The sequence below is a fragment of the Nerophis ophidion genome, linkage group LG01 (genome assembly GCF_033978795.1).
Source record: "Nerophis ophidion isolate RoL-2023_Sa linkage group LG01, RoL_Noph_v1.0, whole genome shotgun sequence".
NCBI lineage: Eukaryota > Metazoa > Chordata > Actinopteri > Syngnathiformes > Syngnathidae > Nerophis > Nerophis ophidion.
In genome coordinates this window covers 72,889,357-72,914,787 of record NC_084611.1, presented here as the reverse complement: position 1 = coordinate 72,914,787, position 25,431 = coordinate 72,889,357, and the positions used below count along the sequence as shown (strand labels likewise).

The 25,431-nt window shown below is 41.4% G+C and overlaps 1 long non-coding RNA gene across 1 annotated transcript in view; it reads right to left on the bottom strand.

Moving 5' to 3' along the window:
• LOC133538967 (uncharacterized) overlaps positions 1 to 14,943 on the bottom strand; it is a 36,060-nt gene extending 21,117 nt beyond the window's left edge. Inside the window, exon 1 of the long non-coding RNA XR_009803149.1 lies at positions 14,866 to 14,943. This is a non-coding gene — a long non-coding RNA (uncharacterized LOC133538967). The remainder of the gene's footprint in view (positions 1 to 14,865) is intronic.
• Positions 14,944 to 25,431: the final 10,488 nt, after the last annotated feature.

Genomic DNA, 25,431 nt, shown 5'->3' with positions numbered 1-25,431 from the left:
CAGTTACACTTAGTCGACAATTACATTTATACCCATGTTTCTTTTAAACTCTTCTTGGTTTTAGATTACAGTAGCATGGGATTGGGATTTTTTAAAATGACAACACATCAACTAAACCAACTCAGGTGGTTTTGTTAAGTCTCTGATGTCATTAGCCTCATATGTCACATGAACCTGAAATCTTAAACACTCTGTGACGTCATGGTTGTCATATTTCACAAACTTGAAATCTTAAACACTCTGTGACGTCATGGTTGTCATATTTCACAAACTTGAAATCTTAAACACTCTGTGATGTCATGGTCATCATATGTCACATGAACCTGAAATCTTAAACACTCTGTGACGTCATGGTCATCATATGTCACATAAACTTGAAATCTTAAACACTCTGTGATGTCATGGTCATCATATGTCACATGAACCTGAAATCTTAAACACTCTGTGACGTCATGGTCATCATATGTCACATGAACCTGAAATCTTAAACACTCGGTGACGTCATGGTCGTCATATGTCACATAAACTTGAAATCTTAAACACTCTGGTCTTCATATGGCACCTAAACCTGACAAGTCCTCATATGTACCATAAAAATCAGGTTCAGAAAAAAACAAAAGAGTTGCAAAAATCTCAATAGACCACTGTGTTTCTAAAATTCTGGTTCACTAACCGTCTGAATCCCAGGCCTGCAGGACCATTGGAAAGGCATGTCCCCATATGTCACGTTTTTGTCATAAGTCCTCATATGTCACCCAAACACGTATGTGTGTGTGTGTGTGTGTGTGTGTGTGTGTGTGTGTGTGTGTGTGTGTGTGTGTGTGTGTGTGTGTGTGTGTGTGTGTGTGTGTGTGGGGCTGAGAAACACTGCGTTAGTCGCCCTCAGACACAAAGAGGCTAATATATGTATGGAAGGGCCTCTATGTCCCAGTCTTATGGAAATACAGTCCAGCTCAGTGTCGCCGTGCTCCCTGCTAATGCATACTGCTAACGCCCGAATGGAACCATTATGAGTCTGCAAGAGTGGGAGGGTCAAGAGACCCCTGATGGAAATTGGCATAGGGGGAGCAGGGATGCATTAATTCAACTTAGGTCTAGTGAGCCTCTCAAATCCCATGTGCTCATTCCACAATGCATGCACACCAACACACACACACACACACACACACACACACACACACACACACCTACCTATGCATAAATTGACATTAAATGTCTGAATATGCGCATATACAAATAAGAAGCATGTAAACTATGAAGGATATACATGTATGGTGACCTCTGCATTCAAAGATACACACACACAGTCTTAAGACACACAACAACAAGGAAACATTTTCATTTGTATGCTTAAATCCGGGTGGACATTGAAGTAAATGTTCTTAGAGGCCTACTGAAACCCACTACAGTCTGATATTTTACATATCAATGATGAAATATTAACATTGCAACACATGCCAATAGGGCTTTTTTTCGTTTACTAAATTGCAATTTTAAATTACCAGGGAGTTTCGTCTTGAAAACATCGCGTAATGATGACGTGTACGCAAGACGTCACGCGTTTTAGTAAGTATGAGCGCTACGCACACACACAGCTAAAAGTCGTCTGCTTTAACCGCATAATTACACAGTATTTTGGAGATCTGTGTTGCTGAATCTTTTGCAATGTGTTTAATTAATATTGGAGAAGTCACAGTAGAAAGATGGAGTTGGGAAGCTTTAGCCTTTAGCCACACAAACACACGGTGATTCCTTGTTTAAAATTCCCAGAGCTGAAACTTTACTATAGATCAGCGGTCAAGCAGACATGGATCCCTACCGAATGTCAACCAGCAGGTTTCCGTGAGAAAATTGTGGTTAAAAAGTCAGTTCTTACCGGAGAAAAGCTGAGCTTGTGCCGTCCATAGCTGCCGTTGACTCCCCTGAGACACTGCGCGTCAAGACACCCTTGGAGACACCCTTCTGACTATCAGGTACTATTTAAGCCACTAAAACACTAGCAACACAATAGAAAGATAAGGGATTTCCCAGAATTAACCTAGTAAATGTGTTTAAAAACATCGGATTCCGTCCCAATGCAATCGCGTTTTTTTATTTTTTTTTATTTGTTTTTTTTTTTATTTTATTTTTTTGTAGTCCGTCACTATCAATATCCTCAAACACGAATCTTTCATCCTCGCTCAAATTAATGGGGAAATTGTCGTTTTCTCGGTCCGAATAGCACTTTTTGTTGGAGGCTCCCATTAAAATCAATGTGAATATGTGAGGAGCCCCCACACTTGCGACGTCATCGTCTGCGACTTCCGGTAGAGGCAAGGCTTTTCTCTCAACACCGACAGTTGCGAACTTTATTGTGGATGTTCTCTACTAAATCCTTTCAGCAAAAATATGGCAATATCATGAAATGATCAAGTATGACACATAGAATGGACCTGCTATCCCCGTTTGAATAAGAAAATCTAATTTTAGTAGGCCTTTAATCAGAATGTTCCGAACTTCTGTTTTCATGCCAGCGTCGTATGGATCAGGATAATACAACTTGGAGATTTTCAGCGCAGAGGTCTGATTGTGGTCCTTAAAGGTTGCCATATGTAATAATTTTAATGTCAAGCCTGTAACGCTGAGTGGCATAGCAATGCCGGGTTTGTTCCTCCAGGGATGCGTCGGCAAGAACACAGCAAAAGGTAAGAAATAAAGTATTTATTTAACCTCAAACAGGCTAGAACAAAAACCCTGGTGCTAGCATGGAGGCTAGGAATAACAAACGAAACACCAAATACTTGGCACGAAGGCACAAAAGAGGTAAAACAACACAATAGCATGAAAGCTAAGAAAAAGCGAAGGCGTAGCGTTTAAGCTAGCGAGAATATATAAACAGAGCAGTCTTCACTGTTGCACGTACGTAGGCAAATTAGGAACCCAGGCAGAACTAACAAAAGGGGCGAGCTTGAATAAGGCAGGTAATTAGTAAAACATGTTTGCAGGGACCGTGAGTAGCAGGTAAAAACAATATGAAACCTTGGTGACAGACTAAACAGGAACTGAGGAGGTCGAACTACAAAGTGTGATACAGAAAAGGAACAATAAACAAGAATATGTAAAGATCCGAGCAGTGGATCGCAACAAAGCCATCATTAAATGGCCCTGATATGTCAAAAGGCATTAATAAATAATCCAATCCAATCCACTTTATTTATACAGCACATTTAAACAACAATAACGTTTCCAAAGTGCTGCACAGCCGTGTTAAAAAAAATAGTAAAAAAATAAATAAATAAATATGAAACCAATAAAAACAATATAAAAACAAATATGATTAAAAACTATTTTAAAGGGTAAAATCAATTAAAACAGTATAATAGAAATCAAAGTGTATAAAAAACACAGAGGACAACAGAAATGTCCATTTCACGGGGGGTGGTATAGCTCGGTTGGTAGAGCAACCGTGCCAGCAACTTGAGGGTTGCAGGTTCGATCCCCGCTTCCGCCACCCGAGTCACCACTGTTGTGTCCTTGACCAAGACACTTTACCCACCTGCCACCAGTGCCACCCACACTGGTTTAATTGTAACTTAGATATTGGGTTTCACTATGCAAAGCGCTTTGAGACACTTGAGGAAAAAGTGCTATATAAATAAATTCACTTCACTTCATTTCAGATATCTCAATAACTGATAACAATAGTTCAGCCAGGATATGTTTCTTTCAAAATTAAATTTACAGCCCTGAATTCTTGTTTATGTGTTCATTTCGATGCCCCGCCTTCGATCGTTTAACCAATTAGAAAGTCTGTAAGTGTGTCACATCCAGGTTGCCAGTTACACACTGCCATCTTCGTCTGGCTACTGCCACTGGTAAAGTTACTAAACATGTCGGACCTTAGTAAATCTAAAAGGCCTCGTTACGATTCTCAACTTATCCATGGCAAAGCCAGGAACAAAACGAGGATTTGTATCGGGGATGCCTTTGAAAGATGGAGACGATTGAAGGCGGAGAAGATTTTTTCATCTGACGCATGCTAGCCCGGTCAATGACACATCAACATATAGGCTAACAAGGGAAATATATGCCCGTTAGCCTGTTAGGTACTGACAGGGAAAAGGTATTTGGTTTTGGGTAGTGTCCGTGCCTATTTCATTCTCAATATGCAGATATGCTGAGGAAATGCGTTCCAACATTAGCACGTCTGTGCTAATTTTATGACCTCGTATGCTCCATTGCTTCAACCTGTGCTTTTATGTTATGTTGTGGAATATGCAGCACACATCGCCCTTTCTGGGGGATGTACCGTAGAAGTATGATTTAGACCAATGTTTTTCAACCAGTGTGCCGTTAGATATTGTCTGGTGTGCCGTGGGAAATGATGCAACTTCACCTAATTGGTCCAAAAAAATGTTTTTTTTGCAAATGAATAATTATAATCTGCAAATACTGTGCCGTTCCTTAGTGTCCGTGCTGTGTAGAACTTGTCTGTAGAACTGTGATCCCAATATGCAGACCACAGGGTGCAGGTAAAAAAAGGTATGTAACGCTTTACGCCAAAAATGAACAAAAGGAAAAGGCAATAAAGCATAGGGATGGCTATGTAAAATGACAGTAAAACTGAACTGTTTTCAAAGTAAACAGAAACAGAATGCTGGAAGACAGCAAAAACTTGCAGCGTGTGGAGCAGAGAAGAACGGCAACCACAAAGTACATCCGTGCATGACATGGCAAACAACAATGTCCCCACAAAGAAGAATAGCAACAACTTCAATAGCCTTGCTTGCTAACGCAAAGCAGGTGCAGGGAATAGCGCTCAAAGGAAGACATAAAACTGCAACTGGAAAACACCAAAATAACAGCACAAGACAAGAACTAAAGCACTACACACAGGAAAACCCCAACAAACTCAAAATAAGGCAAGAGGAGGATCTGGTGGAGTTTCATTTTTTTAATGTTTTCTGCTAAGGGTGTGCCTCCAGATTTTTAAATGGAAAAAAATGTGCCTTGTCTCAAAAAAGGTTGAGAAACACTGATTTAGACAACATAACTTATTTTTATCAGGCCAAAAATGGGCTCTGGGATGCGCCGTTGTGGTGATGGTGTGCCTGGAATGAACCAAAAATGCATGCAAGAATGCATGAAAATACATGTTACAAGAAGTAGTCTTATATCGGGATGGCTACCAAATCCGGTACTTTTTTGGCATTGACCGGATCCAGCCAGTGCTACCAGGCACCGATTTATGTAAAATCCAATGGTGGCATATTACAGTACGTGGGTTGCGCGTGACGTCACGCCCGGTTGCGTAATTCGGCACTCTAGCAGCACTGAGAGCGGAATAATTCAAATTTCTTGCAATTTGTGATGTAATGTAATGTTGCAAGGTTTCTCATAGTCATCCACATTGACATCCCACTGGGTTGTGAGTTTTTCCTTGCCCATATGTAGGATCTGAACCGAGGATGTCTTTGTGGCTTGTGCAGCCCTTTGAGACACTTGTGATATAGGGCTATATCAATCAATCGATCAATGTTTATTTATATAGCCCTAAATCACAAATTTCTCAAAGGACTGTCCAAACCACTACGACTACGACATCCTCGGAAGAACCCACATAAGGGCAAGGAAAACTCACACCCAGTGGGCAGGGAGAATTCACACCCAGTGGGACGCCAGTGACAATGATGACTATGAGAACCTTGGAGAGGACCTCAAATGTGGGCTACCCCCCCCCCCCCCTCTAGGGGTCCGAAAGCAATGGATGTCGAGCAGGTCTAACATGATACTGTGAAAGTTCAATCCATAGTGGCTCCAACACACCCGCGAGAGTTCAGTTCAAAGCGGATCCATGACAGCAGCGAGAGTCCCGTCCACAGGAAACCATCCCAAGCGGAGTCGGATCAGCATCGTAGAGATGTCCCCTAACCGATACACAGGCGAGCGGTCTATCCTGGGTTCCGACGAGCGGTCCATCCTGGGTCCCGACTCTGGACAGCCAGTACTTCATCCATGGTCATCTGACCGGACCCCCTCCACAAGGGAGGGGGGGACAGAGGAGAAAAAGAATAGAAGCGGCAGATCAACTGGTCTAAAAAGGAGTTTTTTTTAAAGGCTAGAGTATACAAATGAGTTTTAAGGTGAGACTTAAATGCTTCTACTGAGGTAGCATCTCGAACTGTTACCGGGAGGGCATTCCAGAGTACTGGAGCCCGAACGGAAAATATAAAAAAAAACATTGATTGATTGATAAAACATTCTCATGCATTTTAATACATCCGTCCGTTTTCTACCACACCTGTTCAAAAAGTCACAATAATGGTAAGAAGTATTGTATTCATTGTTGGTTATCTTGAAAACAACAATTTATTATAAAGAATAAGAGACATATTATACTCTGAAAATGTTGGTCTTACTTAAAAATGCACGCATTTAGTTGTATTCAGTGTTAAAAAAAATAATGTATGACATTTGAAAATATTTGGCTTTCATGGCTCTCTCAGCCAAAAACTTTCCCGACCCCCGTGCTAGATCATGACGGTGGCCCCTACGGCGTTCAACTTTTTTATTTTTTTATTTTTTGACATGTCCAGTCCAGCCATTCAGGCAAATAATATCGTTGATGTAGATATCACCAATATCTACATCTATCTAATATCAAATATTTGTATTTGACTTTATTCAATCGGTTTATTCAGTGTTTGGTGCAGGCAGGGATAGAAAGAAGAAGAAAAAAAAAACAGAGGGGGATAACACAGAAAGACAACAACATAACTCCATCAGCAAATAAAAATGATACCAAAAATTATAAAGAAGAACCAGGTGATGAAGTAGACAATGAGCATTATTGCACTATAAATTTAGCAATAAAAATACTATTACAAATACCACTATTTATAAGGAATAACTAGAATGACCTCCATTATCAACATTACAATTGATTCAAATGCAACAATTTTATAAATATAATGTCTACTTGGGCTATTTACTGTTAGGGAATGTTGGTGACGAACCCCAAGATGCAGAGATGGCAGGCTTGGTGCAGGAAAACATGATGTAATGTCCAAAAAAGCAGGTAAAACACAAACCAGGATAACAGTTTACAGCATACCAGGAAAACAGGTGACAGCACACAGGAACCAGGAAACAGGCAAACAGAAAACAAGGAACTAGGAGACAGAAAACTGCGAACAGCTATCAATACTCCAGCGCTGACTGGAGGGAGAGGCAGGTATAAATTGGCCATTACCAGCAGGTGTGCCGCACTGCCAATCAAGTACAGGTGAGGGAAACAAGCGCTCAGCGAGGCGCTCAGCGAGACGTGCAGGAAAAGGAACCAAAATAAGAGCGCTGACAGGAAAAAAAACACAGACAGAGGACAAACAAAACATAACCAAACTGTCTGTGACGATCTGTCACTTCTTTTCTGTTTTTTTCCTTGTTTTTGTATTTACTTCCCACAGATGCTCTTATTTTGTTCCATTTCCTGTTTGTTCCGCAGAGCATTGTTTTTTCCTCACCTGCCGTTGATTGGCAGCCAGTCCACAACTGCTGCCAATCAGCATATGTTGTATTTATGCCTGGTCTTGAGCGCTTCTCAGTGCTCAAAGGTCACTTCGTGTTGTGGAACGTTTACGTGCAAGACTGCTTCCTCTCTGTTGGTGATAATAAAATCATCTTCCCTGCTCTTTGCTCTCCTGGTTCCTGCATCTTGGGGTGATGCAAGTTCTTCAGCTGGCTGCAATTGTTTGGGACGGCATCAGGCATGTGAGGAACTCGCATGGCTGCAATTGTTTGGGACCCCCAGATGCAGGAACCAGGAGAGCGACGAGCAGGTAAGATGGTTTTATCATCATCAACATCTGCCTCACAATACGAAGGTCCTGAGTAGTCCTGGGTTCGATCCCGGGCTCGGGATCTTTCTGTGTCGAGTTTGCATGTTGTCCCTGTAACTGCGTGGGTTCCCCTCCGGGTACTCCGGCTTCCTCCCACCTCCAAAAACATGCACCTGGGGATAGATTGATTGGCAACACTAATTTGACCCTAGTGTGTGAATGTGAGTGTGAATGTTGTTTGTCTATCTGTGTTGGCCCTGCAATGAGGTGGCACCTTGTCCAGGGTGTACACCGCCTTCCGCCCGAATGCAGCGGAGATAGGCTCCAGCGACCCCCCACGACCTCAAAAGGGACAAGCAGTAGAAAATGGATGGATGGAACAGAGAGGAAGCAGTCTTGCAGGTAAAGTAGTGCTCGAGACGACACATAAATACAACAAATGCTGATTGGCAGCAGGTGTGGACCGGCTGCCAATCAACGGCAGGTGTGGAAGAAACAGTGCGTTGCGGAACAAAGAAGAAATGGAACAAAATAAGAGCACTAGGGGTGTGGGAAAAAATCGATTCGAATTTGAATCGCGATTCTCGCGTTGTGCGATTCACAATCCATCCATCCATCCATTTTTCTACCGCTTATTCCCTTTTGGGGTCGCGGGGGGCACTGGCGCCTATCTCAGCTACAATCGGGCGGAAGGCGGGGTACACCCTGGACAAGTCGCCACCTCATGCGATTCACAATCGAAAAAAAAAAAAAGAGAAGCGATTCACAATCGATTCTCTTTTTTTTTTTGTAATCGATTTTTTTTCTTTTTTTTTTTCTTTTTTTTACCGATCCATAAACCACTACACAGCAATACCATAACAATGCAATCCAATTCCAAAACCAAACCTGACCCAGCAACACTCAGAACTGCAATAAACAGAGCAATTGAGAGGAGACACAAACACGACACAGAACAAACCAAAAGTAATGAAACAAAAATGAATATTATCAACAACAGTATCAACATTAGTTATAATCTCAGCATAGCAGTGATTAAAAGTCTCTCATTGACATTATCATTAGACATTTATGAAAATTTAAAAAAAGAACAATAGTGTCACAGTGGCTTACACTTGCATCGCATCTCATAAGCTTGACAACACACTGTGTCCAATGTTTTCACAAAGATAAAATAAGTCATATTTTTGGTTCGTTTAATAGTTAAAACAAATTCCCACTTCTGCAATCAGTTGATAAAACATTTTCCTTTACAATTATAAAAGCTTTTTTTTTTTTAATCTACTACTCTAACATGTCAACAGACTGGGGTAGATCCTGCTGAAATCCTATGTATTGAATGAATACAGAATCGCTTTGAATGGGAAAAACATCGTTTTTGAATCGAGAATCGCGTTGAATCGAAAAAATCGATTTATTATCGAATCGCGACCCCCAAGAATCGATATTGAATCGAATCGTGGGACACCCAAAGATTGGCAGCCCTAAAGAGCACTGATGGGAAGTGAATACAAAAACAAGGAAACAAACATAAAGGAAGTGAAGGATCGTCATTTACATCTTTATGCTTCAACTTTATCGGCCCTTGCTGGTAAATGTTTGGACACTCCTGATTAGAGATGCGCGGTTTGCGGTCTCATCCGCGGACTCCGCGGATAAACCGCGGGTCGGGCGGTTGACATGACGAAAAACAGATTTTAATTAGATTCGGGCGGGTGGCGGTTGAACCGGAAATATTTGATATGCATGGTTCTATGATCGATATCCTTTTCCATTCACCCAGATAATAAGTGTTAGGGCGTGCTGCGAAGCCATTGGCTTTGTCACCTTCTACAACATGTACGATCTGCTTGTCAGCCCAGCAACATGTGTGTGGCTTCCGCAGATACACGCACACGACTGCAAGGTATACTGGGTGACACAGAGTACACTAATGGTTGTGATATAAACAATTTTAACACTCTTAATAATATGCGCCACGCTGTGAAGCCACACCAATTAAGAACGACAAACACATTTCGGGAGAACATCCCACAGTAACACAACATAAACGCAACACAACAAATACCCATAATCCTTTGTATTCATGACAATTCCTGACTATTTTATACACCCCGCTAGCAGGCTGCGATCCCCTGCGGCCCCAAAAAGGACAAGGGGTGGAAAATGGATGGATTGATATTTGAAAAGGAGTGAGAAGAAGTTTACACTTATTCAATTCCATCCCTTTTCTTTAAATCATAAATTACTCTGAGCTACAACTACCTGTTCACTATGTACACACTTAATGAACTTGTATATACATAAATGATAAATATATACATACAGGGCTTCACGGTGGCAGAGGGGTTAGTGCGTCTGCCTCACAATACGAAGGTCCTGCAGTCCTGGGTTCAAATCCAGGCTCGGGATCTTTCTGTGTGGAGTTTGCATGTTCTCCCCGTGAATGCGTGGGTTCCCTCCGGGTACTCCGGCTTCCTCCCACTTCCAAAGACATGCACCTGGTGATAGGTTGATTGGTAACACTAAATTGGCCCTAGTGTGTGAATGTGAGTGTGAATGTTGTCTGTCTATCTGTGTTGGCCCTGCGATGAGGTGGCGACTTGTCCAGGGTGTAACCCGCCTTCCGCCCGATTGAAGCTGAGATAGGCGCCAGCGCCCCCCGCGACCCCGAAAGGGAATAAGCGGTAGAAAATGGATGGATGGATATACATACATATGCACACTACACACATACATAGACACACCATTACCGTTTCGTTTTTATGATATTTATCTTTGAGGAGATATACCGGTTGCTAAAGGTGTATAATCAGGCCACTTTGTTGGCGAATAAAATCAGAAACGCCACTAAATGCAAAGGTGTTCCTCCATTACTGTTACTGACGCACGCTTCCATTGAACGAGCACACTTCATTTTCAGTGAAGACGCTGACATTTTCCAAAAATCCCCCGCTTTTCCGGCTGGCGTGTAAATGAACGTCATTTTCCAAAAACAGCCAGGCGCCCTTATCTCGTACGCTGAATCCCACCGTGCGCCAAACTCCATCCCATAATCTGCGCCGGCCACATGCCTGAACAGATCAATGGCGTGATTAGAGCAGAATGTCTCTTGTCTTCGCCCTCTTTGGTCCTCTGCGCTCTCCAGTGCCACCTAATCTCTCCGACTTAATCAAATTGCCAGAGAGAGGTGGAGGCTGGAGCTGAAGGTTGCGAGCGGGGAGAGAGGATGAGGAAGATGGAGGGAGAGAGGAGGAGGAATGAACACAAGCTGCTTTTGGAAAAAGAGAAAGGTTGTCGTAAAAAATGTGGAGCGATATTCTCTGTCAGCACCTTGGCGCTCGGTTCTCGTTTTGTGTGGCAAACCATCGCTCCTCACACAACCACCCTCCCCCCTTAATATAACCTTCTGTTATCTTTGTCTGTCCATCACTTCTTGGACACCTCCTGTCTTTCTTTTAAGTCCTCACTGTGTGTCTTTTCCAGCTCTTTCTCTGGTCTGCTGTTGTCAGCATGCATTAATTGACATTTTGCATCCACCGCCATCGGCTGCAGGCGCGCATCACCAAGGCAACGGCGATAGGCCCACCTGTCTATACATGGCAGAATGAGACAAGGGGGTGGGGGGGGGGGGGGCGCGGGGTCTGCTGGCCTGTACATTGGCTTGTTCTCTATAACAGTGGTCCCCACCTTTTTGTATCCGCGGACCGAGGGGGGGGTCCTTTTTTTTTTTTTTTTTTTCTTCTTTATCATGAAAAAGGGACGTTTTTTTCATGAAAAAGGGAGGTTTTTGTGGTTGGTGCACTAATTTTAAGTGTATATTGTGTTTTTTTATGTTGATTTAATATATTTTTTTTAAGTGTATATCGTGTTTTTTATGTTGATTTAATAAATAACTAAAAAAAAGTTTTATTTTTATTTCTTTTTTAATAAAAAATTATTCTGCGGCCCGGTGGTTGGGGACCACTGCTCTATAACACACACATGCACAGCCATCCTTTGACCTGGCAGTACCCCAAGCAGCCCACTAAGGGAATAGATAATAAGTAGGGGGGGAAAAATAATCATCAAGGTGGCCTTCAATAAGGGCGTTTAAGCTAATATAAGGAATTAATGAGCATTTTACGATCCCCCAGGGCAGAGAAGGCATTTCCACAATGAAGACATACCTATCGTCCTTCAGTACCTTGTGTCCATATGGCTTTTGATATAGAGCGCAATTAAATAGAAAAAGATGTCTCGTTGGCGAGGTGTACACTTTGTTCATTATGGACGGATGCTACGGAATCCTTTTTTTCTTTGGCTATGTCTACACCAGTGGTTCTTAACCTTTTTTCAGTGATGTACCCCCTGTGAACATTTTTTTTAATTCAAGTACCCCTTAATCAGAGCAAAGCATTTTTGGTTGAAAAAAATAGATAAAGAAGTAAAATACAACGCTATGTCATCAGTTTCTGATTTATTAAATTGTATGACAGTGCAAAAATATTGCTCTTTTGTAGTGGTTTTTCTGAAACTATTTGGAAAAAAAGATATGAAAATAACTAAAAACTAGTTGAAAAATAAACAAGTGATTTAATTATAAAGATTTCTACACATAGAAGTAATCATCAACTTAAAGTGCCCTCTTTGGGGATTGTAATAGAGATCCATCTGGATTCATGAACTTAATTCTAAAAATGTTTCCCCCAAAAAATAAATCTTTAAATTTATGGAACATGTCCACAAAAAAATCTAGTTGTCAACACTGAATATTGCATTGTTGCATTTCTTTTCACAGTTTATGGACTTACATTCATATTTTGTTGAAGTATTATTCAATAAATATATTTATAAAGTATTTTTGAATCGTTGTTATTTTTAGAATATCTTTAAAAAATCTCACGTACCCCTTAGTATACCTTCAAGTACCCCCAGGGGTACGCGTACCCCCATTTGAGAACCACTGGTCTACACTAAGCGGGATAACCCCTTAAACAAATAATTATTTATGTCGGCCACACTAAACCATCGTTTAAGGGAGTGGTTCTCAAATAAGGGTACTGAATGTAAGTTCATAAACTGTGAAAAGAAATACAACAATGCAATATTCAGTGTTGACAGCTAGATTTTTTGTGGACATGTTCCATAAATATTGATGTTAAAGACTTCTTTTTTTGTGAAGAAATGTTTGGAATTAAGTTGATAAATCCAGATGGATCTCTGTTACAATCCCCAAAGAGGGCACTTTAAGTTGATGATTACTTCTATGTGGGGAAATCTTTATTAGGGACCGAATGTCCCTTTGGGACAGAGGACCTTATTGTATTTCTAAGGTTTTATTATTATTATAATACCGCCACCTCTTTGAGCTGTAATTTGACCCCTTTAACATGCTTCAAAACTCGACAAATTTAACACACACACCAGGACTGGTGAAAATTGCGATCTAATAAAAAATAAAAATAAAAGTCAAAATTGCGCTCTAGCGCCCCCTACGAAAAAACACAGACAAAACTGCTTGTAGCAGTTAGGAATGTCGTAGAGACATGAAACAAAAACCTCTATGTAGGTCTGACTTAGACCTAGATTTCATAAACTGACCTCCTTCAGCAAAAATCAACAGGAAGTCGGCAAAAACCCCTTCAAAACGAAAGTTTCCCAAAAAATGTCATTTTTGCCTCTTTGAGCTGTAATTTGACCCCTTTAAAATGCTTCAAAACTCACCAAACTCAACACACACATCAGGGCTTGTGAAAATTGCGATCTAATATAAAAACCAAACCCCAAAACTCAAAATTGCGCTCTAGCGCCCCCTAGGAATGAAACACTAACAAAACTGCTCTTGGAAAGAAAACATAGACAAAACTGCTTGTAACTTCCGGTAGGAATGTCATTCAAAACAAAAGTTTTGTAAAAACCCGTCACCTATTTTCTAACATTATCTCCTCTGAGCGCATTTGTTGTGTCGGCTTCAAACTCGCACAGGAAAGAGATTGAACCCTTCTGATTAAAAGTTGCGCAAAGAGTTTTTCTAACTGCTCCGGTTTTGATTTTACGAGCCTTCAAAGAACCGCTTCGCTGATGATGCTGCGCTGCTGCCGTCTCAAGATGGCCACTTAAAAGCAGGAAGCACCAGCGTGACCACACAATGCAGAGAAGGTAGGTACTGTGCGGGTAAAGATATGTTGACTGGGTGAAAGAAGGAGGCACCAGTTTGACTCCAGGATACAGAGAAGGTAACTAATGTGCGGGTAAAGATATGTTGTCTGGGTGATGGCAGGAAGCACCAGCATGTATGGGTGAAAGAAAGAAGCAACAGTGTGACCCCAGGATGCAGGGATGGTAGGTAACGTGCAGGTAAAGATATGTTGAATGGGTAAAGGCAGGAAACACCAGCAAAAGTCGGTCCCGTCCATCACTGCTTGCAGCTTTAATTTATAATTGAATCACTTGTTTATTTTTCAGCAAGTTTTTAGTTATTTTTATATCTTTTTTTCCAAATAGTTCAAGAAAGACCACTACAAATGAGCAATATTTTTGCACTGTTATACAGTTTAATTCATCAGAAACTGATGACATAGTGCTGTATTTTACTTCTTCATCTCTTTTTTTCAATCAAAAATGCTTCGCTCTGATTAGGGGGTACTTGAATTAAAAAGAATGTTCACAGGGGGTACATCACTGAAAAAAGGTTGAGAACCACTGCTTTAAGGTTCACCTCCGAGGTTATTTTTTTTACACGGGTAAGTGTGCCGTATATTTCTTGAATCTCCGGCTCTTAGCTTTATGTGGACTCATCGATCGTTTACAAACTGAGTTCAGAGAGGAAATGATGTCAAAAATAACGCGCCAGAGCCAGCTTCATAACAACCGAAGCTAACCACTGGAAAGATGGAGGCGAGTCTTCCAGACATGCCCATGTTTCTCCTTCTTCTACATGTTCAGACGCTTGTGGAAGTCACACATGAATACCTTGAGAGAAAGCGATTGCAGCTATTCCGGATACAACACATCTCAGAGGGCAAGAAAACGTTGCAATGTCCTGGTCAGCTGTGATTCTACTTACCGAAACACTTTGTCCATTTTTTGAAGGCGAGACAACGAGAATGTGGACTCCAATAGATGTGGCCGTCGAGGGAAGACTACGGAAAACATGGAATGCATTTGGACTGGCAAAACAGACTGTATCAGTTATTGTCTGCCATGTATGTCAACGTCTAGGTCAGTGGTTCTTAACCTTGTTGGAGGTACCGAACCCCACCAGTTTCATAAGCACATTCACCGAACCCTTCTTTAGTGAAAAATAAAATGTTGTTTTTTTTTCAAATTCAAGACAAAGTTGTAGGTTTTTGGTAACACTTTAGTATGGGGAACATATTCTAAGTAACAAAGACTTAATTTAAAAGGGTTAGGGCCAGGGTTAGAGAGTTCGGGTTATAATAAGGCCATGCTGAATAAGGCATTAATAAGTACTTAATAATGACTAGTTAAGAGCCAATATGTTACTGATTTGCATGTTAATAAGCAACTAATTAATGGTGAATATGTTCCCATACTAAAGTGTTATCATGTTTTTTTACTGGTGCACAAAATGAACCGTGTATGAACATCACTTTGTTCAAAGAACAAAACCCACACTGTGCATAAACTCACAACAAATTACACACCTGCAAATCAGTCTGGTTCTGCTGTTTCCGTATCCGTAATACGCCAATAGGGAGAAGTTTTTATTTACACAATGAGTCGGGTCTTGACCTCCGCCGAACCCCTGAGGCCGACTCACCAAACCCCTAGGGTTCGATCGAACCCAGGTTAAGAACCACTGGTCTAGGTCCAGAGTATATAAAATCACCAAAAACCAATGGACAATGAAGCTGAATGCACAAGAGTGAGGAGTGATCCTTAGTTTGATTGTTAAATTGTCAAATGTTCTTTGTCACATTGTTTACTTTTACATGTCCATTAAAGATTGTCTCAGGTGGGATTCACTACAATAGGGCCCCACAACACACTGGATTCCAGTTAATTGAAATACCACAACACTGGATATGGTTCAGATAAGTTAAATTTAATTTAAAAACTTGTATACAAAGCATCACTGGAGGTGACTATGACGTACGCATTTTCTGCGGACGGAGGTAGGAAGGGGTCTTAAACGACCAGTGTGTGTGTGTGTGTGTGTGAGTGTGTGTGTGTGGACAAGGATAAGGTTAGTTGGGATTTACCCTGGATAACCTTACCGGCTTAGTGTAGAAGGGGCCTTAAATTTCTATTTGCTGCCGGTCATTCTCTATCTGCTGTTCCTTCGCGTCTCCATTGCTTTTTATCGCTGTGTTACTTTGTGTCCCAATGCCGATCGTGGATTGTACTCACGTGAAAGATTACTTCAAAAGGTGATGCACGCTTCCACGTGTTTTAAAATGTAAAAATACTGGAAGCATGTCACATTTATAGAATGTGTTTTTGTTTTATTTGAAGATGAATGTGTCGACAAGTGTTCTCATTCATCAGGTAAATTTTGTTCTCATGGTGTTCAATTGACCAGTTGTCTCAGAAGACGTTTTGCCTCTTATCCTAGTAGTTTTCACCAGTTCATGCGCATAGTCTTGGCTTGGACAGGTCTAAAAAATGGTGCCAAGGTCCGAAGGATTCCGTATCTGTTTTTTGTGGTTTATATGTATATTAGGGTTGTGCCGATACCAATAATTTGGTAATGGTACCAAATTGTATTTGGATAAATTTCTAACTAAAGGGGACCACAAAAAAATGAAATTTTTGGCAGTATTTTAAACCAAAAAAATCTTATGATACATTAAACATATGTTCCTTATTGGAATCAAGGAACAATTTTGTGATTAAATAAGATAGTGAACATATTAGACAAATTCGGTACAGTATTTTTACAAGTTTATTACATTTTGACTGCCAATTAGGACACAAAAAGACGCTGGGTCCGGTTTGATTGATTGATTGAAACGTGTATTCGTAGATTGCACAGTTCAGTACATATTCCGTACAATTGACCAGTAAATGGTAACACCTGAATAAGTTTTTGAACTTGTTTAAGTCGGGGTCCACGTTAATCAATTCATGGTTGCTACGTAGCAACCCACTATGGACTGGACTTTCACACTATTAACTAGATCTACTCGACGTCCATTGCACCGGTCGCCAGGGGGAAGTGGAGGAGTCCCCACATCTGCGGTCCCCTCCAAGGTTTCTCATTGTATCCCATTGGGTTGAGTTTTTCCTTGCCCTGGGATCTGAGCCGAGGATGTAGTTGTGGCTTGTATAGCCCTTTGAGACACTTGTGATTTAGGGCTATATAAATGGACTATGATTAATTGATAGATATACTTGCATCATTATTTAAAACCTCAATGAAGGTGTTTAGATGTTTTTTAAGGGCTTTATAGGCAGAATTGTGCAGGTCTCATTGGCTTCATTGTAAGCAGACTTTTGATTGCATTTATTTATTATTTAGAATGCAAAAGAAAAAAAAAACATCCATCATTATGTCTTTCATCATGGTTGTAAACGAAAATTTCCCAAAAAGTGCAGTTCTCCTTTAACAGACACAATCTAATTTGAACATGTTTAGTAGTTTGCGTGTGTTTTAGTACACGCAAACCTTTAGTAAATCAGGCCTTAAATAAAGCACAAGTTGTGGTGTTTTCATCTGCCTGTCATTGACTTAGCTACATAGTACTAAGCGACCAGGACAGTGGAGTATGTACTGGTATTGTCATCACTAAACTGCAGCAAGGTTTTCCTTTTACTAAGATGAAAACTTGTAAAATATGTCAATGAGATAAGAATTGCGACACGTCACATTTATAACCTACCAGAGTGTTTTTATACTGGTATTTTAGTCCATTAAACTCTTTATATGCTGCTTGCTGTCACACAAAATATTGAGTATTCCAGGAAAAAAAAAAAAAAAAAGTACAATTGACGAAAATGTCAAAAGTTTGTCTTAATCAGTGACAAAATAGTCCGCCGACTTCCTCACACAATTGGTACACGTCTTTTCTCACTTCTAATAACGTGCCAGGCATTGATGACAGCCAGCCAGTGAAGTCGTGCCAAATGTGAAGGCAGACAACCCTGAGGGAAAATGTAGGATCAATATGAGCAGCGTGGTTGAAACATGTTACAGCACATTTGTGTTTTTTTCTTTTTGTGCATCTCGGAGCCAAGTAATGAGGAAGCAGACATGCTGGAGCTGTCACCATTCTCTAATTCAATAGGCTCTCTTTTTTATTCTGCTTGCTGCCTTGAACATGCACATATTTTCTGCAAATGCTTTTCTTAGTCTATATTTGTTTTGGAACCACACGTACTGCAAATATAGTTAGATGTGAATATGAAATACTATATGAGCAAAAGTAGATATTTGAGTTGCTTGTCGTCTATTTCTGACTTTATTGAAAAGCTGAAATATCAATAGATTTCAACTTTTTCGCCTTATGCAATGATTGTATTTGTTTGCATGGGTCAGAAGTGTAGTAGACAGTATTTGTACTCAAATTATAGTTAATTAACTAAACAAATATCAGTTTATATTGTGCTTATCCCTAAAAGGCAGCCCTGTGTTGTTCAACTGTGGTTGCTTTTGAAGGGCTTTATGAATAAAGTTGGTATGGTATATGTGTACAGTTGCTGTACAGTTTATGTGTATATATACAGTATATATATATATATATATATATATATATATATATATATATATATATATATATATATATATATATATATATATATATATATATATATATATATATATATATATATATATATATATGTGTGTACATGTGTTTGTGTACATATATATATATATATATATATATATATACATTCATACTGTATATGTACGAACACCGTTTCCATTTGATTTGGGAAATTGTGTTAGATGTAAATATAAACGAAATACAATGATTTGCAAATCATTTTCAACCCATATTCAGTTGAATATGTTACAAAGACAACATATTTGATGTTCAAACTGATCAACTTTTTTTTTTTGCAAATAATCATTAACTTTAAAATTTGATGCCAGCAACACGTGACAAAGAAGTTGGGAAAGGTGGCAATAAATACTGATAAAGTTGAGGAATGCTCATCAAATACTTATTTGGAACATCCCACAGGTGTGGGTGCCATGATTGGGTATAAAAGCAGCTTCCATGAAATGCTAAGTAATTCACAAACGAGGATGGGGCCAGGGTCACCAATTTGTAAGCAAATTGTCGAATAGTTTTAGAACAACATTTCTCAACATGGTATTGCAAGGAATTTAAGGATTTTAACATCTACGGTCCGTAAAATTATCAAAAGGTTCAGAGATGCTGTAGAAATCACTGCACGTAAGCGATGATACTACAGACTTTTGATCCATCAGGCGGTACTGCATCAAAAACCGACATCAATGTGTAAAGGATATCACCACATGGGCTCAGGACCACTTCAGAAAACCACTGTCAGTAACTACAGTTGGCCGCTACTCTCTGTAAATGCAAGTTAAAACTGCTATGCAAAGCGAATGCGATTTATTAACAACACCAAGGAACGCCGCCTGCTTTGCTGGGCCCGAGCTCATCTGAGATGGACTGATGCAAAGTGGAAAAGTGTTCTGTGGTCTGACGAGTCAACATTTGAAATTATATTTGGAAACTGTGGACGGGGTGTCCTCATTAACAAAGAGGAAAATAACCATCCGGATTGTTATAGGCGCAAAGTTCAAAAGCCAGCATCTGTGATGGTATGGGGGTGTATTAGTGCCCAAGGCATATGGGTAACTTACACATCTGTGAAGGCACCATTAATGCTGAAAAACCATACAGGTTTTGGAGCAACATATGTTGTCATCCAAGCAACGTTATCATGGACGCCCCTGCTTATTTCAGCAAAACAATGCCAAGTCACGTGTTAAAACAGCGTGGCTTCATAGTAAAAGAGTGCGGGTACTTTCCTTGCCCGCCTGCAGTCCAGACAGGTCTCCCATCGAAAATGTGTGGCGCATTATGAAGCGTAAAATACGACAACAAGACCCCGGACTGTTGAACAACTTAAGCTGTACATCAAGCAAGATTGGTAAAGAATTCCACTTTCCAAGCTTCAACAATTAGTTTCCTCAGTTCCCAAACATTTATTGAGTGTTGTTAAAAGAAAATATGATGTACTGTAACACAGTGGTGAACACGCCCTTTCCCAACTACTTTGGCACGTGCTGCAGCCATGAAATTCTAAGTTAATTATTTGCACACAAAAAAAAGTTTGAGTTTGAACATCAAATATCTTGTCTTTGTAGTGCATTAAATTGAATATTTGGGCCGGCAGGGCCCCGTTGCCCGGCCGGGCACAGCCCGAAGAGGCAACGTGGGTCCCCCCTCCAATGGGCTCACCACCCATAGCAGGGGCCATAGGGGTCGGGTGCATTGTGAGCTGGGCGGCAGCTGAAGGCAGGGCTCTTGGCGGTCCGATCCTCGGCTACATAAGCTAGCTCTTGGGACGTGGAACGTCACCTCACTTGGGGGGAAGGAGCCTGAGCTAGTGCGCGAAGTAGAGAAATTCCGGCTGGATGTACTCGGACTCACTTCGACGCACAGCAAGGGCTCTGGAACCACTTCTCTCGAGAGGAGCTGGACTCGCTTTCACTCTGGCGTTGCCGGCAGTGAGAGGCGACGGGCTGGGTTAGCAATTCTTGTTGTCCCCCGGCTCAAAGCCTGTACGTTGGAGTTCAACCCAGTGGACGAAAGGGTAGCCTCCCTCCGCCTTCGGGTGGGGGGACGGGTCCTGACTGTTGTTTGTGCTTACGCACCAAGCAACAGTTCAGAGTACCCACCCTTTTTGGGTACACTCGAGGGAGTACTGGAGAGTGCTCCCTCGGGTGATTCCCTTGTTCTGCTAGGGGGACTTCAACGCTCATGTTGGTAAGGACAGTGAAACCTGGAGAGGCGTGATTGGGAAGAATGGCCGCCCGGATCTGAACCCGAGTGGTGTTTTGTTATTGGACTTTTGTGCTCGTCACAGTTTGTCCATTACAAACACCATGTTCAAACATAAGGGTGTCCATATGTGCACTTGGCACCAGGACACCCTAGGCCGCAGTTCCATGATCGACTTTGTAGTTGTGTCATCGGATTTGTGGCCTCATGTTTTGGACACTCGGGTGAAGAGAGGGGCGGAGCGTTCTACCGATCACCACCTAGTGGTGAGTTGGCTGCGATGGTGGGGGAGGATGCTGGACAGACCTGGCAGGCCCAAACGCATTGTGAGGGTTTGCTGGGAACGTCTGGCAGAGTCTCCTGTCAGAGAAAGTTTCAATTCCCACCTCCGGAGGAACTTTGAACATGTCACGAGGGAGGTGCTGGACATTGAGTCCAAGTGGACCATGTTCCGCACCTCTATTGTCGAGGCGGCTGATTGGAGCTGTGGCCGCAAGGTAGTTGATGCTTGCCGTGGCGGTAATCCTAGAACCCGCTGGTGGACACCAGTGGTGAGGGATGCCGTCCAGCTGAAAAAGGAGTCCTATCGGGTTCTTTTGGCTCATAGGATTCCAGAGGCAGTGGACAGGTACCGACAGGCCAAGCCGTGTGCAGCTTCAGCGGTCGCAGAGGCAAAAACTCGGACATGGGAAGAGTTTGGAGAAGCCATGGAAAATGACTTCCGGATGGCTTTGAAGCGATTCTGGACCACCATCCGCCGCCTTAGGAAGTGCACTGTCAACACCGTGTATGGTGCGGATGGTGTTCTACTGACCTCAACTGCGGATGTTGTGGATAGGTGGAAGGAATACTTCAAAGACCTCCTCAATCCCACCCGAACACCTCCCGAGGGAGGTGTTTAGGGCACGCCAATCCAGTAGGAGGCCACGGGGAAGACCCAGGACACGTTGGGAAGACTATGTCTCCCGGCTGGCCTGGGAACGACTCGGGATCTCCCGGGAAGAGCTAGACAAAGTGGCTGCAGAGAGGGAAGTCTGGGCTTCCCTGCTTAGGCTGCTGCCATCGCGACCCGACCTCGGATAGGCGGAAGAAGATGGATGGATGGATGGAAAAAATTGAATATTGGTTGAAAAGGATTTGCAAATCATTGTATTCCGTTTATATTTACATCCAACACAATTTCCCAACTCATATGGAAACACATATACATGTGTGTATGTATGTATGTATATATATATATATATATATATATATATATATATATATATATATATATATATATATATATACATATATCCATTTTTATTTTCATTTTTTTATTTTATTTATTTTTTTCTACCGCTTATTCCCTTTCGGGGTCGCGGGGGGCGCTGGCGCCTATCTCAGCTACAATCGGGCGGAAGGCGGGGTACACCCTGGACAAGGGTCACCTCATCGCAGGGCCAACACAGATAGACAGACAACGTTTACACCCGCATTCACACACTAGGGCCAATTTTTTAGTGTTGCCAATCAACCTATCCCCAGGTGCATGTCTTTGGAAGTGGGAGGAAGCCGGAGTACCTGGAGGGAACCCACGCATTCACGGGGAGAACATGCAAACTCCACACAGAAAGATCCCGAGCCTGGATTTGAACCCAGGACTGCAGGATCTTCGTATTGTGAGGCAGACGCACTAACCCCTCTTCCACCGTGAAGCCCTATATATATATATATATATATATATATATATATATATATATATATATATATGTATGTATACATATATATATATGTATGTATACATATATATATGTATGTATACATATATATATATGTATGTATGCATATATATGTATATATATATGTATGTATACATATATATATACCTATACAGATATATGTATATATATGTATGTATACATATATATAGGTATACATATGTATGTATACATATATATATACCTATATATATGTGTATGTGTATATATATATATATATATATATGTATATGTATGTATATATATATATATATATATATATATATACATATATATATATATATATATATGTATATATATATATATATATATATATATATATATATATATATATATATATATATACATATATATATATATATATATATATATATATATATATATATATGTGTTGTATCCATTGTGGATTGAACTTTCACAGTATCATGTTAGACCTGCTCGACATCCATTGCTTTCCTCCTCTCTAAGGTTCTCATAGTCATCATTGTCACCGACGTCCCACTGGGTCATTATTGTCACCAATGTCCCACTGGGTGTGAGTTTTCCTTGCCCTTATGTGGGCCTACCGAGGATGTCGTGGTGGTTTGTGCAGCCCTTTGAGACACTAGTGATTTAGGGCTATATAAGTAAACATTGATTGATTGATATATGTATGTGTATATATATGTATATATGTATATGTATATACATATGTCTGTATGTATATAGATATTTATATACACACAAACACTCATAAATATTAGTTGATAACATCAGTATTTTTTAAGGAGAAGAGTGGAGGGTTACTTTGCAATCTTAGGGAATGTAGGGTATAAATGTGACTGTGGAGCGATATTTACGCAAAATTTACATTTGCATAAAGCAAAATAATTGTCCAGTCAAAGTTGACAGAAATAAAAACATTAATATAATCTACACACTTATTAAAAAATGTTTAACTTTATTAACTGTGATTTACTGTGATTAATTTTGAGTTAACTACGGGTAAAAGGCGATTAATCACGATTGAATAGTTTAATCGTTTGACAGCCCTTGTAAAAAGGCGTTAAACACTAAAATGTTTTTTAGGGAAAACCTGCTCTTAATGGTCCTTTTTAAGTCTGTTTTAGAATACATGTCAAAGTCAAAGAAAAATAACTAATCCATTGATTTTGCTTCAGATGAAGAGGGGCAAGGTGACAAAACAGATAAAGCCGGAACAACACCTTGTAAGCGCAGAGATGCTAAATTGAAGAACACTGCAATTTCCTTTGGGGGCGTGAATTAATAGCACGAGCAAGGGAGATCCCAGCTTGTGATTGTGGAGGGAATGTATGAGATATGCTTGGGCACACATATATTAATGTCGGTTAAAAATGCATCTATTTTGCTCGTAAAGAAATGTGACAAAGGCAATGTTCGGATTATGTCGGCCTTGTTCTTCTCCCCCTCAGGAACCTCCTCCATTATTTCAATTAAAGTGTCACCTGTTAGCCAGACAGCTCCAGGTGATGTTTTATCATGTTGAGCCAACGCCAACGTTCCCTGAATCTCAAACACCGACGGAATTCATTTCAATCATCTCCACTGTGCAAGAATGAAGCCAGGGACTGAGACTATCCCCTAGCACACACACCCCAAAAACACACACTTCCCATTTAGTCTTACCTCACCAACCCCCCCCCACCCCACCCCCTTCCTCCCCCTTGTGTCCCCTCACTTTAATTAGCTCCAGATTAAATTAAAAGCTATATGTTGGCGTTAATTGATTTATCTAGCAGGGTCTATAATTACAGGTTCTCAATGGAGAGATCGGCGCTACGATGCCAGAGGCTTTCCTTGCCTCTTTGTCTACACGAGTGTGTGTGTGTGTGTGTGTGTGTGTGTGTGTGTGTGTGTGTGTGTGTGTGTGTGTGTGTGTGTGTGTGTGTGTGTGTGTGTGTGTGTGTGTGTGTGTGCGCGTCCTCGTACATCGTTCCGTCGCCCCGTGTTTGTGTGTGCGGGTGATCGCTACCGTAAGCATAATAGGCATTGTTTGAACCGGTCGGAGGTTAGCGAGCAGGCGCCGCACTTCCACCAAGCAAAGAATAGATGATGCAAATAGATGCCGTCTCTCACCATAATGAAACGCAATTACGGGTTTATTAGGAGATGTAATTACTTTGTTAGAGCGTCTCAATTTGTCCTTGTTGTGGGCCATTTAAGCTGTTACACAGTGTACACGCTCATTCATACTTGACCTGCTTTGTAATGTGTGACACTCGTTCAGTAACTATTGTGGCGAAGTTGTTTCTATGACTCGCCAACGAGTACAGTCAGAGCTCATGCTTTGCGGTGTAAAAAGCGACCGACTAACATGCTACACAATAACCAACATCTGCACAATGTCCATCCATCTATCCATCTTCTTCCGCTTATCCGAGGTCGGGTCGCGGGGGCAACAGCCTAAGTAGGGAAACCCAGACTTCCCTCTCCCCAGCCACTTCGTCTAGCTCTTCCCGGGGGATCCCGAGGCGTTCCCAGGCCAGCCGGGAGACATAGTCTTCCCAACGTGTCCTGGGTCTTCCCCGTGGCCTCCTACCGGTTGGACGTGCCCTAAACACCTCCCGAGGGAGGCGTTCGGGTGGCATCCTGACCAGATGTCCGAACCACCTCATCTGGTTGCTGTCGATGTGAAGGAGCAGCGGCTTTACTTTGAGTTCCTCCCGGATGGCAGAGTGTTTCACCCTATCTCTAAGGGAGAGCCCCGCCACACGGCGGAGGAAACTCATTTCGGCCGCTTGTACCCGTGATCTTATCCTTTCGGTCATGACCCAAAGCTCATGACCATAGGTGAGGATGGGAACGTAGATCGACCGGTAAATTGAGAGCTTTGCCTTCCGGCTCAGCTCCTTCTTCACCACAACGGACCGGTAAAACGTCCGCATTACTGAAGACGCCGCACCG